The sequence below is a fragment of the Myotis lucifugus genome, unplaced genomic scaffold (assembly GCF_000147115.1).
Source record: "Myotis lucifugus unplaced genomic scaffold, Myoluc2.0 scaffold_178, whole genome shotgun sequence".
Classification (NCBI taxonomy): domain Eukaryota; kingdom Metazoa; phylum Chordata; class Mammalia; order Chiroptera; family Vespertilionidae; genus Myotis; species Myotis lucifugus.
Genome location: NW_005871226.1, coordinates 568559 through 582517, shown reverse-complemented (window position 1 = coordinate 582517; position 13959 = coordinate 568559). Strand labels below are relative to the sequence as shown.

Sequence of the window (13959 nt, the reverse complement as noted above, 5' to 3'; positions counted from 1 at the left end):
CAGAGCCATCCAGTCAGGGCAGCATCTTTCAATCTTAACAATATTAAGTCACCAGTCCATAAACACAGAATGTCTTTCCATTTATTTAGGTCATCTTTTTTTTTTTTTTCAGAGAGGAAGGGAGAGGGAGAGAGAGAAACATCAATGATGAGAGAGAATCATTGATTGGCTGCCTCCTGCATGTCCCTCGCTGGGAATTGAGCCCACAACCTGGGCATGTGCTTTGACCAGAATTGAACTGTGACCTCCTGGTTCATAGCTCAATGCTCAACCACTGAGCCACGCTGGCCGGAAATGGTCATCTTTAATTTCTTCCATCAACATTTTATAGTTTTCAGTGTACAAGTCTTACACCTCCTCAGTTAAATTTATTCCTAAAATATTTTATTTTTTGATGCTGTTGTAAATGGGATTGTTTTAATTTCCTTTACAAATTTCTCCTTGTTAATGTATAGAAATACAACTTGATTTACCCTGCACTTTTGCATAATTCTTTTATTAGCACTAATAGTTTTTTGTATGTGTGTTTTCTATATATAGGATTATATCATTTATGGATAGAGATGGTTTTACTTCTTCTGTTCCACTTTGGGTACCCATTTACTTATTTATTTGCCTAGAACTTACAGTATAGAATTGAACAGAATTGGTGAAAGTGGGCATCTTTGTCTTGTTCCTGATCTTAGAGGGAATGCTTTCAGTCTTTCACCATTAAGTTTATTAGCCATGGGGTTTTTTGTTGTTGTTTTTGTTTTAAATATATGTCTTTATTGATTTCAGAGAGGAAGGGAGGAGAGAGAGATAGAAACATCAATGATGAGAGAGAATCATTGATCGGCTGCCTCCTGCACGCCCCCTACTGGGGATCGAGCCTGCAACCCAGGTATGTGCCCTTGGCCGGAATCAAACCTGGGACCCTTCAGTCCGCAGGCTGACGCTCTATCCACTGAGCCAAGCCGAGTAGGGCTAGCTGTGTTGTGTTTTTTTTTTTAAAAAACAAACACACTATGTTTTTATTGATTTTAGAGAGAGAGAGGAAGAGAGAGGGATAGAAAAATGGAAACATCAATCAGCTGCCTCCTATATGTCCCTACTGGGGATTGAGCCTGCAATCTGGGGATGTGCCCTGAGGGAATTGAACTGGTGACCTCTCGGTTCATGGGTTGGCGCTCAACCCTTGAGCCACACCAGCTGAACTAGCTGTGGGTTTTCATAAAAGCCCTTTATTGTGTTGAGGAAGTTCCTTTCTATTCTTAGTTTATTGGATAAATACTAGATATAAGTGGGCATTTAAAATTTATTATTTGCTAAGTTGGCATCCCTAAAAAAGACACAGCATCAAGGCAGGGTTTTTTTTGTTTGTTTGTTTTTTAATATATTTTTATTGATTTCAGAGAGATAGAAACATCAATGATGAGAATCATCTATCGGCTGCCTCTTGTACGCCCACACTGGGGATCAATACCACACCCCCAGCATATGCCTGCCCGGTAATCGAACCACAACCTTCTGGTTCATAGGTTAATGCTGGACCACTGAACCATACCAGCTGGACAAGACAGGGTTTTTTGATGGGCTGTTGAGGGCAGAAGAGACTTGAATGTTGTTTCCATGTTGAGGAAAGGGACTAGTAGTCAGAGATAAGTTGAGAATTTTGTAGAGAGGCAAGAACACATGGAATAAGGCCTGAGTAGAGGGATGGAGTTAAGGTTCATCTGGTTTCCCACAGAATTTTGCTGACACTACTATTAAGGCACTGAGTAAATGGTATTAGAACTCTGTCCATGTCCTTAAAGAGTCTGTGGGGCTCTTTAAAGTAAAAACTATACCCAACTCTGCCTTGCTTTGAACCTATGAATTTTTAAAAACTGTCTTGTGCTTAGCATAATGCCTTGCACATATTAAACCTTTGAAGGGTGAATTGGCTCCAAGTGTGTAAGATTGCAGGCTTCTTTTGGGCCCACACCTATGTTCTGGTCTCCTTGTGTACCTCTTACTGGTGGGTGTCTGTGTGGGATAGGCTGGGACAGCTGTCTTTCATTTTAACCAGCTCTAAGAAGAATTCACATAAGTCAGTATTTTCATGGATGGACAAGTAACTCAATTTTGAAATTATAAGAAGCATTGTACTTCTTTAAAAGCTGAAGTGCCCAATTTATAAAATTGCTCAGTGCATTGGTATTCCACCCACTCTTTGAGGTTAAATGCTTTTCTCTTATTTGACAGGTAATCTTTTCTTCTTCTTTTTCCCCCCTCAGTAACCTGTTTGAGCCTCGTCTTTAAACTGCCAGAATTACTTTCCATTACATTTTCGTGAGACTACTCAGCTATGGCAACTTCTTTGTAGGCCAAAGGAAGATGGGTGCTGAGGTGTTCAGTAAGTGTCATGGTCACCTTACTCTCTTCAAAATTATCCCTCCACACTTCCCCACCCCTAGGTTCTGAGTCCTCAACAACAAAAAGGTTTGCGTAGCTGCTTCAAGCTCCAAAGAAGCACAGACAGAAACCTTCCAGATAAGGACGACCAGCTTGTCCCGTTTACCCTCCTGGCTTTAGTGCTGAGAGTTCCACATTCTGGAAATACCTCAGTCCTGGGTAGGCCACATGGTTGATCAGCCTACCTTTGGGTCTCTTCTCAGTCCTTCCCTTGCACTTTCCCTTACTCAGCCTGTCTACAGGGAGACAGAGGAGAAAGGTCTGTCTCCGTCTGGACATCCAATCCTATAGGGGCTGTCGGTTACAAGAAATACTGTGGGCATGCATATAGAGTCACAGTCCTCTCTGATACCTCAGGAACCCATGCAATTGTTTAACTACTTACTTCAACTTTAAACATATGAAAGAAAAAAAAAACTTATCCCACTACTCTAATATATTGCTTTTTTTAAGTTTCTGCATGTCCACTATTACCTCCCAAACTCTTCAATGTGTACATATTCTTAATACAGATTTCTAACAAATGTGTGATCATAATTCTTCTATGGAGTCTTCACTTGAGGGGCTTAGAACTTAAACACTTCTGTGGTACTAGAGTATTTAGACATACAAAGTAAAAGGCTTCTTAAAGGGCAGTACAAGACATCCTTGTGAGGGAACTGTTCTGTGTCTTGATTATGGTAGTGATTACACAAATCTATGCATAGAATAAAATGGCATAGAACTAAACACATAGGCACACACAAATGAGTGCATGCGAGACTTATGAAATCTGAATAAGATCCATGGATTGTATCATTGTCAATTTCCTGGTTATGCTGTTATACTATAGCTAAGCAAGACCTTATCATTGAGGGAAACTGGTTAAGGGTACATAGATCTCTCTGTATTGGTTATTATGACTGTACAGGAACTTACAGTGATCTTAAAAAGTTAATTAAAAAATTTTTTAAATATATTTTATTGATTTTTACAGAGAGGAAGGGAGAGGGATAGAGAGTTAGAAACATTGATGAGAGAGAAACATCAATCAGCTGCCTCCTGCACACCCCCTACTGGGGATGTGCCCGCAACCAAGGTACATGCCCTTGACTGGAATCGAACCTGGGACCTTTCAGTCCGCAGGCTGACGCTCTATCCACTGAGCCAAACCAGTTAGGGCTAATTAAAATTTTTTAAAATGAAAGATGTCTTATAAGGTAGCTTTGAAATCCTTGTGAGATATTCAGTAATATATTAAACATAGTCCATTTTTTTCCTTCCTCATCTTAAAGAATACCCCTCTCTCAAAAAAAAATTTAAAGGAAGAAAATGTTAAGGGAAAAATGATAGTGCTAGTTTATTTCTAAATAGTTTGTACTTTGATACTCATTTGATGTCTTCAGAAAGCCATTTGCAAAGATAGCCCCTTGTGTAGTGCAAAAAAGACGATAGGAACACATCAGCTAGAGGAAAGGAAAACCCCTTGCAGGGCAAATGCTTCTCAGTGGTTCAGAATTTCTGTTATCTAGGAGGTCAATGGCAGACTTTTCTTTTTTTTTTTCTTTTTTTAAATATGTTTTATTGATTTTTTACAGAGAGGAAGGGGGAGGGATAGAGAGTTAGAAACATCGATGAGAGAGAAACATCGATCAGCTGCCTCCTGCACACCTCCTACTGGGGATGTGCCTGTAACCAAGGTACATGCCCTTGACCTGAATCGAACCTGGGACCTTTCTTTTTTATTTTTTTATTTTTTTTATTTTTCGCTAAAGGTATTACAAAGGGTATTACATAAGTGTCCTCCCCCCCCCCACCCTTGACAAGCCCCTGCCCTCCCTTACCCCCCAGTGTCTTATGTCCATTAGTTATGGTTATATGGATGCATACAAGTCCTTCGGTTGATCTCTTACTCCCCTCCCTCCTGTCCCCCAACCCTCCCTGGCCTTCCCACTGCAGTCCGACAATCGGTTTGAGGCAGCTCTGCCACTGTATTTATTATTGTTCAAAAGTTTGTAATGGTCTTAATTATCCATGAAAGAGTGAGATCATGTGGTATTTTTCCTTCATTGACTGGCTTTTTTCACTTAGCATAATGCTCTCCAGTTCCATCCATGCTGTTGCAAATGGTAAGAGTTCCTTCTTTTTAACAGCCGCATAGTATTCCATCGTGTAGATGTACCACAGTTTTCTAATCCATTCATCTACTGATGGGCACTTAGGCTGTTTCCAGATCTTAGCTATGGTGAATTGTGCTGCTGTGAACATCTGGGTGCATATATCCTTTCTGATTGGTGTTTCTGGTTTCTTGGGATATATTCCTAGAAGTGGGATCACAGGGTCAAATGGGAGTTCCATTTCCAATTTTTTGAGGAACCTCCATACTGCCTTCCATAGTGGCTGCACCAGTCTGCATTCCCACCAGCAGTGCACAAGTGTTCCTTTTTCTCCACATCCTCTCCAGCACTTGTCGTTTGTTGATTTGTTGATGATGGCCATTCTGACAGGTGTGAGATGGTACCTCATTGTTGTTTTGATTTGCATCTCTCGGATGATTAGTGACTTTGAGCATGTTTTCATATGTCTCTTGGCTTTCTGAATGTCCTCTTTTGAAAGGTGTCTATTTAGATCCTTTGCCCATTTTTTGATTGGATTGTTTATCTTCTTTTTGTTAAGTTGTATGAGTTCCCTATAAATTTTGGAGATTAAGCCCTTATCAGATATGACGTTGGCGAAAGATGTTCTCCGCACGTGGTGGGTTTTCTTGTTGTTTTGTTGATGGTTTCTTTTTGCGTGCAGAAGCCTTTTATTTCGATGTAGTCCCATTTGTTCATTTTCTCTTTAGTTTCAACTGCCCTAGGAGCTGTATCAGTGAAGAAATGGTTTTGGCATATGTCTGAGATTTTGTTGCCTTTGTATTCTTCTAGAATTTTTATGGTTTCCTGTCGTACATTTAAAGTCCTTTATCCATTTTGAGTTTATTCTTGTGTATGGTGTAAGTTGGTGGTCTAGTTTCATTTTCTTGCATATATCTGTCCAATTTTCCCAACACCATTTATTGAAGAGACTATCTTGGCTCCATTGTATGTTCATGCCTCCTTTGTCAAAAATTAATTGAGCATATTGGTTCGGGCTGACACTCTAACCAATGAGCAAAACCAGTTAGGGCCAGACTTTTCGTTAGTGTCATTTCTTTTCCTGGTTTTAAGCCTTCTATGACTTTCCTCTGACCAGTGGCTTTCAACTTTATTTTTTATTACAACCCTTAGTAAGAAATACCTTTTACATCAAAATCTAAGAAGGGAGGGAGGGAAGGAAAAAGATTTAGATACCTATATCTGTATCTATATTTCACAAAACACTTTTCACCCTTATGTGTGCTACACTCTGACATTTTCTTTCTATTCTTAATGTTTTTCAGTGCGGATTATGGCTTAGTAATTTGAGTTCATGATTCTTGATCTGTGGTTTGGAAAAACAATCCCTAGGCCACCAGGTAAAGTAGTCTGGAGCCCCCTGGCATAACTTTCAAGGCCCTCCCCATCTGGTTCCATCCACCTTTCCAGCTCTGCCTCCTCCTCCCCCCTCTAGCTAGAGGCATATTCAACATTTCTTGAACCTGCCTCACACTGTCCCATCTCTATGTCTTGACTCTTACTGTCCTCTCCCTAGTACCCTTCCCCTTTTCTTCCTGTTCTTTCTTGAGTCTTGGCTCCTATAGTCAAGCATATATTGTCCGTTGCACCATTAGCATGTCCTATCTGTCACTCCTCAGAAATTGCCCGTGAGGTCAGGCATGTGTCCTAGTTGTCCCCAGTTCAAAAGTTACTCCTGTGAATTCTTCCCTGACTTGTGGGTATACTTGGCCAGTGTTTTCCAATTTTTTTCCATCAAGAGTATAATAAGAAATACATTTTATATTGAATCTGGTATATACATTTGCTGTATACAGTATATTTGTATGAAACAGAAACAAAAGTTTATCACATAATGCTATGTGCACTTTAATATTTTATATTCTTTTAGTTTTTTTTCTTATTCAACCTATAACTTGATTTCAAAACCACAAATTGAGAAACCTTGATTTAAGCCAGTGATTCCCAAAGTGGGCGCTACCGCCCCCCGGTGGGCGCTGCAGCGATCCAGGGGGGCGGTGATGGCCACAGGTGCATTTGGGGGCGATGAGTAACTGCTATTAAAATTTTAAAAAAATTAATTTCCAGGGGCTGAGTAATATTTTTTCTGGAAAGGGGGCGGTAGGCCAAATAAGTTTGGGAACCACTGATTTAAGCCATTCTTCCCCACTCTGTCATCTGCAGAGAGTTCTGTTATAAACCTTTACTTTCCATAATCACTGTTAGAAGGAAGTCTGTAGTGCTTCAAGACTTGCAAACAGGACCATGAAGTTAAAATAATAAAAATATATATACACATACACTGAGTGGCCAGATTATTATGACCGGCCAGATTATTATGATCACCCCATCAGTACTTCGTTGGGCCATCTTTTGCCTTCAGTACTGTGGCGATTCTTCTTGGCATTGACTCCACGAGATGTTGAAAGGTGATGCGAGGAATCTGACACCATGCCTGATGAATAGCACTATCCAGTTCTGTGAGATTTGATGGTTGTGGAACCAGCTGCCTGATGGCTCTTTTAACTTCGTCCCACAAATGCTCAATTGGATTGAGATCTGGTGATTGTGGGGGCCACCTAAGCAAGGTAAAGTCTCCCTCATGTTCTTGAAACCACTCCTGCACAATATGAGCACCGTGGCATGGCGCATTGTCTTGTTGGAAGAAGCCATCTCCATTGGGATACGCCATCAACATGACAGGATGAACTCGATCAGCAACGATATTTAGGTATATTGTGCTATTCAGACGTTTATAATGATCTGGCCCTCTAGCAACTTCAGCGGGAAATTATAGCTAATTTGCCTACAAACGTCAGGTGGTCATAATAATCTGGCCACTCAGTGTGTGTGTGTGTGTGTGTGTGTGTGTGTGTGTGAAACCAAACATACACATTTCAGCATAGAAACCTTAAAATAATAATGCTTATTAGAAAAGCAAGTTATAAAATGATACTCATGATATTTTATCATTAAGGTACATTAAAAATACATAAAACTACTCTATGTTGTTTGTGGATACACACATATCTATACTGATTTGAGTGAGAGACACCAACTTCACATACTTGCTTCTTGATAAAAAGGGAGAAGAAATAGAATTGATGGTGGGTTTTGTTTATGCCTTATAAATTTTGCTTTTAACACTGAAATGAGAAGCAAACATGCTGAAATGTTAACATTTGCTAAATCTAGGTGGTGGATATATTTATATTATATTAATTATATTATATTATACTGTCTTATACTAGAGGCTCAGTGCATGAAATTCATGCACAGGGGTGGGGGTTTCCTCAGCCCGGCCTGCACCCTCTTGCAATCCAGGACCCCTTGGGGGATGTCCGGCAGTCAGACATCCCTTTCGCAATCCAGGACTGCTGGCTCCTAACCGCTTGCCTGCCTGCCTGCTTGATTGCCCCTCACCACTCTGCCTGCCTGCCTCATCGCCCCTAACCACTCACCTGCATGCCTCATCACCCCTAACTGCCTCTGCCTGCCTGCCTCATCGCCCCTAACCACTCACCTGCATGCCTCATCACCCCTAACTGCCTCTGCCTGCCTGCCTCATCGCCCCTAACCACTTGCCTGCCTGCCTGCCTGCCTGATGGCTCCTAACTGATCGCCTGCCTGCCTGATCACCTGAACCACTTGCCTGCCTGCCTGACCACCCCTAACCACCTCTGCCTTGCCCCCGCCGCCACAGCTTTGTCCGGAAAGTCGCCCGGAAGGATGTCCGGAAGGTTGTTCTGCTGTTCGGTCTGATTAGCATATTTTTATTATTATAGATTATAATTTTTACCTTTTTATCTGAAGTATTTTGTAATAAAAAGAAAAATAAATCTCTGTAATGAAAATTGACATATCTGCTTATAAACCTCTTTTAACTTGCTATCTTATAATGCCATTATTATCTGGCTCCAAACTACTCTGAACTGCAGGGAACTTTAATATCTCATCTAAAATTAAATATGAGCAATCAAATTCAGTACAATTTGAAAAACATTTAAAGAAAAATCTGCCACAATCAAATAGAACCTATCCTAGGAATAAAAGTAAGGTTTAAAATTAGAAAAATGTGTTATATCTCAGTCTGTTAGGTAAGAAAAAGAATAAAAATATGCAGAGAAAATCAGAACACAAAGAATGGTTGTGTTGTTTAATATGTTGTTGTTGTTTTTTAATGATTTGAGAGAGAGAGGAAAGGAGCCGAGGTGGGGTTGCAGGGGGAGAGAGAGGGAGAGAAACAGAGACATTGATGTGAGAGATAAACATCGATCACCTGACAAACCCACCAACAGGATAGAGCCCAAAACCTGGGTATGTGCCCTGACCAGGAATCAAACGAGAGATCTTTCAGTGCATGGGATTATGTTCAATCAGCTGAGCCACACAGGCCAGGGCCATAGTTTTTTGGTGTGTTTGTTTTTAACTATGAAAATTAAATGCTTCATTAACATAAGCAGAGTATTTCAATCTGCACAATCAACATTATGTCCAAAGATGAAGCACTGGAGTCATCTTCTAATGGGAGAAAAACAAGTAAAGCAACTCTATTATTTCTTATAATTCTGGAAGTTCTAGCTATGTGTAATAAGATGAGAGACAAATAAGAGTCACCATTTTGAGAAAAGGGCTCTCATTATTGACATTGTAGAAGCCTCCAAAATAACCGAAAATCTGTTAAAACCAATGAGTTCGTTCAGTGAGACAACTGAACACATAACGAAGATACCAAAGTGAAAAGCTTTCGTATATATAGGACTAACTGGTTAGAAAAATTAATGGGATAAAAGAATCCTATCCATAAATAGCAAGCTTAACAAGAAACATGTAGGACCCCTTTAGAAAAGTCAAAATTGTACTAAGACACACATCTACTTAAATTTTTTTTATCCTAATACTGTAATAGGACAAAGTTGCAAACAACCTAGTAAATGTCCAACAAAAGGAAAATGGTTGATTATTTATATACCGTCCTGTTCCAAAATTATTTTAGGGTAGCTTTCACAATATAAACTGACTTAAAATTCAGTGAAGAATTCAGGTAAAGATAAATTTGAGGGATGGACCACTGACTTTATTCTGAGTGTTGTAGCAGCCAAAGTAAGGAAATGATCATGATTATACAATTCATATTTATACCATAAAATATCGAGTTGATTGGAGGAAACAGCTGTTCCTCGTACTGAGACCAGAATGTTCTCATGGTTCCCCCAAAGAAGATCACTGCTGCGTAGAGAATTATCATTTTGATAACCTAATGCAGCAAACGGCGCCCGACTTCGTAGAGCTGTTTCTTACTGAACTCTTTGCTAAGGGGCCACATAGAACCAAGCTCTAACAGTTTGGTAAAGAGTATTTGCAGTGGAGGGAGGGATGTGTGACAGTGACGGCTAGGATAGACATGAAGGTAATTCAGTGCACTCTGAGGGGGGCAGCTCTATGGAGTAATACATTGTAGAGACTAAAATTGTGGTTCTCAGCTAAGGTGTTGTGTTACCCTGGTGTCCTGTGACTCCACAGATTGGCCACACTGAATTTTTATCAATGTGTTTATTTTTGCTATAGTTGAGGGTCCACACTGCTAAGAAGTCTGGAATATGAATGCACAAGTCACCAGGGAGGCCAGGCAAGGAGGCATGAAGTGCTACTTAGGCTGGCAATAAAAAGAATTTCACGTGGATGGACTGAACAGTCTCCGTAAATATTCTCTAAAATTAGATTTGGTAAGTACTGTGTAGAACAAGTAGGTTGTTTCTGTCAGATATAGGTTCAAATGTTTTAATAGTTGACTAATGGAATTAACCTCTGATGAGGTAAGATACTAGAAGGCTAGCTTACCTAAAGATTTCCTTAAAACACAATTTAAGGTTTGATCCAGCACATGTTGGAAAGGGCAGTCAAGGTTTCCAAATTCCTACATAGTAGAGCATAGCCACATTAATATTAAATTTGGAAGAATTGATTTGTAAAAAATGAATGATACTGCCCTGGCCGGTCGCTCAGTGGTTAGAGCGTCGACCCATGGACTGAAGGGTCATGGGTTGGATTCCCGGTCAAGGGCATGTACCTGGGCTGCAGGGGCACGTGTGGGAGGCAACCAATCGATGTGTCTCTCATATTGATGTTTCTCTCTCTCTCTCTCTCTCTCTCTCTCATTTTCCCCATCTCTCTCCCCCTCCCTTCTACTCTCTCTAAAAAATCAATGGAAAAAATATCCTAACTCCTTGAGTGAGGATTAAAAAAAAAGAAAAAAGAATTATACCAAACCTTGACCTAAGTAACAGCAAAAAAGAAAAAGTAAGATATCCATATAACTTCCTGGCAAATCCTTCAAGGTAAATGGTGACCAAGTAGATAGTAACGAGGGTGGTTTGGGAAGGTTGGAATATGAGTCCCAGTTTTACTTTTCTTTGAGCCTCAAGTTTCTTCATCTGCAAAATAAGGGTGTTAGTACTTACTTTAGGGCTAACCAGTTGGTAAGATTTAAATCTAATAGAATCCCTGGTAGTCTCCTCTAAGCCATTTTGTGTATGTGGTATGCTTTTATTACTAGAGGGTCCTTGTCTGATGATTCACTAGAAGACAAGGTTTGCTGAGACACTGTGTAGATAAGACCTTTTAAATTACTGCATTGATTGGTGGGGCAATCAGATTCTTTCCTTTCAGGTGTCTGAGGAGGAATTTTTAAAAGTTATGAGATAACATTTGAAAGCCCTTTGTTCAGCCTTACCCCTCTCATCCTGATCATCTCTCAAGTCCAATCACAGAATCAGGTGTCTGTGTCGGGTTAAAGGCAAAGGGCAGTTGTCCTGAGGGTAGTCACGTCTAGGCAACTCCAGCTCATGCTACCATTTACTATTGAGTTGGGTACTCAGATAAGTTTTAAAGACTTTTTTCATTTGACTTTATACTCACAGGAAAGCTCTTTGTCATGGCTCCAAAAAGACCCTGCCCAACTTGCTCTGATCTTAGCATTTAAGTTCTCAGAGAAATTGATTTCATGACATGTAGAATAATTTAAAGTTAAAAGACCAGAGTGTGCCCTGACCGGTGTGGCTCTGTTGGTTGGGCGTCATCCCATGCACCATAAGGTTGCTGGTTCGATTCCTGGTCAGGCACATGCCCAGGTTGTGGGCTCCATCTCCTGTAGGGGGAGTTCAGGAGACAGCTGATCTATGTTCTCCTTTCACATCAATGTTTCTTTCTCCCTTCCTCTTTCTCAAAAGATTAATTTTTTAAAATCTTTTAAAAAATCTTTAAAAAAAAAAAAGACCACAGTGTGAAATATCCAAGAAAATAGCAAGGAGATAGGAAGAATATAAATGTTGGTGAAATCGGTGCTTCCCACTAGGAAATCGAATTAATACTTCAAGTAATGGCATTGCTACCTCTGCCAGAGTTTGTTTTTTCCCCTTGGAAGAGAAAAAAAGGCCTAAGATGTGGACTATGGGGTAGAGATTATTGCAGACTAGTGGTCCTTTGTCTTACTAATATTAGCCACCTCTCAGCATTTTTATATTACAGCAAAGTCTCTATCTCTTTTTCCTTACCAAAGCCTTTCCCATCAAGGCAAATAAGGTAATAGAGAACTCCCTGTGGCAGTGTATACACACACATACAGGGTGGGGCAAAAGTATGTTTACAGCCGAACCGGTTTGGTTCAGTGGATAGAGCGACGGCCTGCGGACTCAAGGGTTCCAGGTTCAATTCTGGTCAAGGGCATGTACCTTGGTTGCGGGCACATCCCCACTGGGGGGCGTGCAGGAGGCAGCTGGTCGATCTCTCTCATCGATGTTTCTGACTATCCCTCTCCCTTCTTCTCTGTAAAAGATCAGTAAGATATATTAAAAAAAAAAAAAGTATGTTTACAGTTGTGAGTACACGAAACAGTTTATTCTTATATTATTTATTATTACACTAGAGGTCCGGTGCATGAAATTTGTGCAAGAGTAGGTCTTCCTTCTCCAGCCTGCTGGCACCCAGGACCCAGGAGGCCCCACCCACCCACCGCAGCCAGCTGGTCAGTGGCCTGCACCTCCCTCTTTGGGGCGATTGTGGAGCCCCCCCGATTGATCACCCTGCCGGCCGGTGGCCTGGGCCTCCCTCTGCGGGGCGATCATAGGGCGATGGCCGGACCCCAACCAATCTCATCGCACCCACCTTGGCTGGCCTGGCGCCAATGGGTGTCATAGCATGGTCCTGGATGGTTGCCCGGATGGTCATTCCGTTGTTCTGCCGGGTTGATTTGCATATTATGCTTTTATTATACTGGATTATTTTCCATGGGAGGAACTGTAAACCTACTTTTGCCCCATCCTGTATATTTACTAGTATATATACATAAACACATGCATATATATATATATATATATATATATATATATATATATGGACAAATACTGTAATAGTAATGTAAAGGATAATTTTTTAGAAATTTAATAAAATTGATGGACCTCTAGCAACACTTACGAAAAAAATAATAGAAGAAACATTATCAATATGAATGTAAAAGGAGATACCTCTGCAGTTTAAAGGAAAAATTTTTAATTGTGATAATAAAATGTATTCTCATGTGTAAATGTTTAGGTATGACCATACTGGAAGGCATAAAGAAATAATCAGAAGCTTTTACCAAGATGTAGAATCACCTAGAACAGGGGTGGGCAAACTTTTTGACTCGAGGGCCACAATGGGTTCTTAAACTGGACCGGAGGGCCGGAACAAAAGCATGGATGGAGTGTTTGTGTGAACTAATATAAATTCAAAGTAAACATCATTACATAAAAGGGTACGGTCTTTTTTTTTTTTTTAGTTTTATTCATTTCAAACGGGCCGGATCCGGCCCGCGGGCCGTAGTTTGCCCATGACTGACCTAGAATGTAGACAGATGCAGACTGTCAAGTGTATTAGCATTACTCTCAGTGATGTGGTTTTCAGAAATGGTAAATACATCTTGGTAAAGATCTGAACAAAACAAAGTACAATCTTCTTATGACTTACATGGAAGTTCCCTTCCTAGAAAATTTAGCATTTATTAAAACCACATTAAATTTACTTTGTGTTTATAGGTAAAACTGTGTTAGGGACTAGGCTGAGATAAATATTTAAAGGTCCCATGGCAGATCTTCAATATGCAGAAACTGCCCACTAAAATGTTACAGGACACCCCACATGCCTGGCCTCTGCAAGGGGACTTACTGATCATGACAACAAAGACCCCAGAGGGTGGCTCTGTCCCTATTGGGTAACAGAGCTTTTCATGGTCTTGTCGACCAGAAGGTAAAGCATAGAATGGCTGCCTGGCCTTGCTCAAGGAGTTCAGATCCATTGGACAAGCTTGCCACTGGAAGGGATGTTCCTAGCGGCTTCCCTACACCTCTACAGACAGTACCGAAAGCTACTGGAC

At 40.6% G+C, this 13959-nt stretch overlaps 1 protein-coding gene across 14 annotated transcripts in view; it reads left to right on the top strand.

Annotated features, from left to right (window-relative positions):
* Positions 1-13959, top strand: part of UBOX5 (U-box domain containing 5) — a 39563-nt gene that overhangs the window by 15946 nt on the left and 9658 nt on the right. For 4 of the 14 annotated variants that reach the window (XM_014462327.2, XM_023760264.1, XM_023760263.1 and 1 more), the window contains one exon: positions 10119-10276. The exons of 4 other annotated variants lie outside the window; for them this stretch is intronic. The gene's annotated coding sequence lies outside the window, so the exon portion shown is untranslated. Of the gene's footprint in view, positions 1-2258; positions 2378-2460; positions 2596-5836; positions 5912-10118; positions 10277-10867; positions 10889-13959 lie in introns of those variants that run through there. 6 more of the 14 variants (XM_023760254.1, XM_023760253.1, XM_023760255.1 and 3 more) reach the window with 5 other exon arrangements.